This window comes from Cibotium barometz, chromosome 1 (genome assembly GCF_041138505.1).
Source record: "Cibotium barometz isolate CiBa-2024 chromosome 1, ASM4113850v1, whole genome shotgun sequence".
Lineage (NCBI taxonomy): Eukaryota > Viridiplantae > Streptophyta > Polypodiopsida > Cyatheales > Cibotiaceae > Cibotium > Cibotium barometz.
In genome coordinates this window covers 20,329,498-20,335,786 of record NC_141046.1, presented here as the reverse complement: position 1 = coordinate 20,335,786, position 6,289 = coordinate 20,329,498, and positions in this window count along the sequence as shown.

The following is a 6,289-nucleotide window of genomic DNA, read 5'->3' as shown; positions in this document are numbered from 1 at the left end:
AGGTTTGATTGTAGTTTTCCCTCTTACATTAGTCTCTACTTCCCATGCCTTTTATGAGAGACAGCTATCATAGAGAACCATCACAAAGACAGATCTCTTCTTGCCTTCATCTAGGAAGTGAGAGCTCTCCCTTCACCCCTTTTGCAAGAAGCATTCCATTCTGACAACAGAGTAAGGATCCGATTGACAAGCTAGTGCTCCCACATGGGAAGTCTCATTTTGTGGCTCGAAAGCAAGACCCAAAGACCCATGCTTTAGTAAGGCTAAGGTAAACTCTTGACTTGAAAGGTGATAAGACCCTTTTTATCCAAGTAATAGTTGAATAGCCTGTGGAAAAAATGATCCACATTTACAAGGTTGGCTATGGCTGAAAATTTATAAGCACAGTCCTTGAACTGCTACTCCACATATTTCACTATGGTTGAAATATTATAAGCATAGTCCTTGAACTGCTACTCTCCACATATTTCACTTTGTGCATACTTGTCTTCATACAAAACTTGAGTGTATGTGCCTCTATTTAGGTTGGTCATGCCTTTCCTCACGATAGGCCAATATAGACATACACAATAATAATAAAAATCATAAAAATCAACATGTCCAAAAAATAATAAAAATCAACCACACAAGATCTATCTGTAGAAATGAGACATTGCTAAACCTATAACTTACTTATGCTAACTATACTAGTACTTATACTATGCATGCTACCTAACTTATACTAACTTATAACTTATAGTAACTATAATACTACTTTATTGACCAAATAATATATAGTAAATATATACCTATACTACTTTAAGATATAGAATAAATAGGAAATTAATATCCTTAAAAACCCTTTAAAAAATAGACAAGCTTAAGTACATGAATGAGGAAATAGTTCTAAAGGCATGTAAATAATTATCTACTTAAGAAGATTTTATTGAGATTTTACACGTGATTTATTCTTGCATCACTAACTCCTTTGCTATCTTAGCTACTACATTTTGCAACTCCATCTTCTTGTTGAAATATACAAGTGAATAGGGTGTGTGCGGGAACAAGCCCTTGGTTAGAGGCTGTAAAAGAGAATCTGTAAATGTGAGAGAACCTGTGAAAAGGTGAGAAGAATCTACTGGGAGAGAATAAAGGGTAGCATGAGAAGATTTAGGAAGTGTGGAGATATTCTGGAAAAAGTGAAGAGGTGGAGAGAATCAAGCAAAAGAGGTGGAGTGAATCAAGGAGAAATCAGTGGGATTAGATGCTTGGATGTAAACTCTATAAATTGAGGCATTGGCCTAATGAGAATTTGCTAGTTTTTGATTATCCATGCCTACATTAAGCTATTTGTTAATTACTCACTAATCACATCTTAATTATCATCTAATCACTTTATTAATGATGTTGATTCTAGTATTTGATCCACCATAGCTCATCACATTGCTCTAATTTGAACATGGTATCAGAGCCAAGCCTAGAATCCATCAATTTGTGAGCCCATTATCTTGCTAATCATTTTGCTAATTAGGATTAGTAGAAAATTATAACTTTTCCCTCTTTTTTCAACTATTCTCTGTACCCCCAGCCAGTGGAGGAGCTCCCTCTCCTTGCACACATAAAATTAGCTCCATTGCTTCTAGCCATACATAGCCAACCCATAGGAGCACCAGCCAAGCCAATCACAAGCGCAAATCGCCAGCGCATCAAGAAGAAATCATGTTTTTTTCTAGCGCAGGTTTTTCTAAGAAAGTTGCAGATCTTGTCTTCATCCAATCAAATTGCTCTAATTCCTCATAGCTCCAGGGGTTTTCAAGCATGCTCTACAAGCTGGTGAAGTCAGAATTCAATTTGATCAAGTCTACAGTGAGATCCAAGCTCTTCATCAAATCTGTAGGTGACTTTGGTAAAACAGAGATTAAGCATTCAATATTTGGTCAAATCTTGTGTTTATTGGCTTAATCCTCTACTAGACTCATTGCTATTGATGGCCTTGAAAGCATTTGAGCTCATTTGAAGTCTAAGGCCCTAGATCTGGACTCCCCGCATACTCTGTTTTCTACACACAAAATAGAGGATTAATTTGTTAATCAATGATTAATCAATGCTAATCACTATATTTTGGTACAATTGAGGGTTCAAATTAACCATTAGGTATCTGATAGAGATCCCTATAACTTCAAATTGCAACTCGGAGTTGGTTTGATACTCCAACCATTCCGTACAAATTGGTTACCCTTGATTTAATGTAATTTCTAGTAAAATTATGCTAATAAAATTGTGGTAATGATCATTTTTCATTTAACCCTTGGTTAATGCTTGTAAATCTCACTCAAATTCAAGATTATTTATAGCAAGAGTTGCATTTGGGAATGTGCATAAGAATGAATGCCATATGCATTATGTATTGGGCACATTATATCAGTGCAAAAATGGGATCAAACACTGTCCTTATCCAGAATAAGGCAAGAGGTAAGACCTCCCGCATAGATTTGGGTTTGTATTGCATAATGACACAAGATAAACATCAAAATCCTAAAAGAACTGTCAACAAAACATTTAAATATGTTGCTCACATGAAGCAAGAAGACCTGATGGACAAGCTCATGGCCTCAGCCACCATGAAAGAAGAAGAAGATCTTTTTCCAAGAAGAAGATCCACACCGAGAAGAAGATCTAAAGGAAGCATTGAAGGAAGACATGGACGCCTGAAGAGAAGCTGCCACAACAAGAAGACTGAAGACAAGAGAAGATGTGAGGCTCCAAAGAGTGAGGAGCCATGTGAAAATCTCTGAGAGAGAGAGAGAGAGAGAAACCCCACAACCCAATGTAACATGCCCCAACAAAGTAAAACCACCTCTGAGCCACCGATGATGTAGGCCACATGGTAGATGTATGTGTGAGCACTTTAGTCAAGGTCGCGGACACTTGTAGTAGCCTTGGACACATACAGAGAGAGTGTGTCAAGGACTATGAGTTTAGGGACTTGAGGCACTAGTCACGGGCTATCAAGTAAGAGAGAAACTTGGTACAGGGTCCAGGTGTGCTAAGTTAACTTGAGGGGAGGAGTGCTAGACACTAGTCGCGGACTATCAAGTAAGAGGGAAACTTGGTATAGGGTCCAGGTGTTCTAGGAGTATTCACTTGAGGGGAGGTGTTGAAATATACAAGTGAATAGGGTGTGTGCGGGAACAAGCCCTTGGTTAGAGGCTGTAAAAGAGAATCTGTAAATGTGAGAGAACCTATGAAAAGGTGAGAAGAATCTACTGGGAGAGAATAAAGGGTAGCATGAGAAGATTTAGGAAGTGTGGAGATATTCTGGGAAAAGTGAAGAGGTGGAGAGAATCAAGCAAAGAGGTGGAGTGAATCAAGTAGAAATCAGTGGGATTAGATGCTTGGATGTAAACTCTATAAATTGGGGCATTGGCCTAATGAGAATTTACTGGTTTTTTATTATCCATGCCTACATTAAGCTATTTGTTAATTACTCACTAATCACATCTTAATTACTCATCTAATCACTTTGTTAATGATGTTGATTCTAGTATTTGATCCACCATAGCTCATCACATTGCTCTAATTTGAACACTTCTCGCATTGAGTATTATGCTTTGTGTGATTGACCTTAATGTTGATGTGAAGAGGCTTTGTCGTCAATCCAATTAGATCTATTTGTTCCTCCCTCTTCTTGCTATCACCTACAAGAGCTAGTGTGCCACATAAACAATGGCAGTAATGATATTACCATAAATTACTATAAATCAACCTATATCTATCACCTGGAAGAGGTAGCACTAGATTGACAAGCTCATGTGATAATGCCATGAACCTACCTACATCTACTTATATTGTTCTCCTTCTCACTCCATACCTATGCTAATTGGTCCCCTTTGGAGTCTTTTGAAGTAATCGCTCACCCAAGAATGAATCTACAATCTAATCTCTATCCATGTGGAGTCCTTCAAAGCCAGCACACTCAGTACTACCCAAGGAGTCTTTTGAATTGAATCGCTCACCCAAGGATGAATCCAGAATCTGATCTCTATCCACGTAGAGTCTTTCAAAGCAAGCACTCACTATCCCAATGATGAATCCACAATCTTATCTCTATATAGACTAAACTAAGATGAACAAAAGAGCAAGCACGATTGTGAGTTGGTTTGTTAACCACTCAATACGTTAACATGGTTATGCCCTGCCATTTTACCCACTGGAATGGACACTTAACTTTTGTGAGACGATACTGAAACACCTTAAGTTTTTAATATTAAATAGGAAAGCCTAAGAACTCTGTGTACATACTTGCTCTCAAGACTAGTAATAGAGGTCGCATATATCATTTAGAAGTTGGTTGGCCTAGTGTGAAAACTAGTCACTTATATATAAGTCATTTTTTACACTAAGTAATACACAATCATTCCCTTGCAAATAGAGAGCTCTTCTCTTCTCTATTCTTGCTTGCTTGTATGCTATTGGATTCTTGTTGCATGCTAGATGGATTCTCTTGAATAGGTTTGCTTGTAGGATTCCCTCTTCTTCTTCTTCCCCTACCATTTATCAGAGACAACCACTGTAAAGAGGAATATCTATTTGCCTCCATCTAGGCAAAGAGAGTTCTCCCTTCACCCCATTGGCAAGGAGCATCCCGATGTGACAATGGAGTGAGGATACAACAAATGAGAGATAGTACACCCACATCGGGAAGTTACAATAATGTAGCTCTAAGAATTAAAGGCCCAATGACAGATGATTCTACAAGGTGCTAAGGTAAGAGACAATGGAGTCAAGATACGCCAAATGAGAGCTAGCACACCCACATCAAGAATTTAATGGCAACTCTAAGGCAAAGCCGAACGACATGATTTTACAAGGCACTAAGGTAAGCTCGTAACTTGAACATATTTAGTGCCGCTAATGGGACTAGCTTCGGGCTTAGCTCCATTCTCATCCCATCCATTCCAAGCTATTAGGAGTACTTAATATGACCCAAAGTTGATTAGGAGATCACACTCTAAAAAACATATGGTTTTGGAGTCTTGGATGTGTTTAGTTTGTTGTTTTTATTTTGATTTGAAGCTTGTTGCATTAGGACATTTTATTTTCATCTCTTGAAAGGGTAAAACCATTGGCCTTTTGTATGATTTTGGAGCCATAAGGCTTTAATCTTCTTGCATTTTGAGCCAATAAATAAATTAGCAATTATGATTAGGAGTGGAATCCACTCTAAAAATATAAGCATCAAGCTCCATTAGGTCTAGATTAGCAGACTAGGATAATTAATTTATGTTCATGCATTTCATATTTTTGATGCATTGTTTGAATTGGTAGCTTAAAAGCATACATATCCAACAAAAAATAATTTAAAAATACATAATATAGTGCATAACCCTATTAACTAGGATGAGGACCCTTAATCATCCCTTAGGTCTAGATTAGACTAGGATAATTAATTTATGTTCATGCATTTCATATTTTTGATGCATTGTTTGAATTGGTAGCTTAAAAGCATACATATCCAACAAAAAATAATTTAAAAACACATAATATAGTGCATAACCCTATTAACTAGGATGAGGACCCTTAATCATCCCTTAGGTCTAGATTAGACTAGGATAATTAATTTATGTTCATGCAGTTCATATTTTTGATGCATTGTTTGAATTGGTAGCTTAAAAGCATACATATCCAACAAAAAATAATTTAAAAACACATAATATAGTGCATAACCCTATTAACTAGGATGAGGACCCTTAATCATCCCTCATCAAGTCTAAACAATCTCAAAAAACTCAAGAAACTAGGCCAAACAGGTTGGGAGATGTGAGCCCGTGAGTCAACATACAAGTGAGCCTAGACCCATGAGCCGTGAGTGTGAGCCTAGAGACATGAGTCTAGAGAAGCAAGCCTATAGCCATGAGTAGGTATACCTAATATCTATCAACCAATTATTACTACATTGAAGACTTGTAAGGACATACCTACTCATATTCTTTAAGGATTTTCTCGTGATACAATCTATACTAGCTACAAATTCCAAGGAAAATTCTTGTACTAACCAATTATTACTACCTTGAAGACTTGTAAGGACATACCTACTCATATCCTTTAAGGATTTTCTCATGATACAATCTGTACCAACTACAAATTCCAAGGGAATTAAAGTATAATTAGTTGCACACCAACCCTATCTAGGCTTAGTTCATAAAAGTTTGTTCTCCCCAGCAAGTAGGCCTATTTCATAAAAGCAAAATATGCAAATCTAGTTCACATATATATATATATATATATATAAAAGACGTGAGTCTACAAA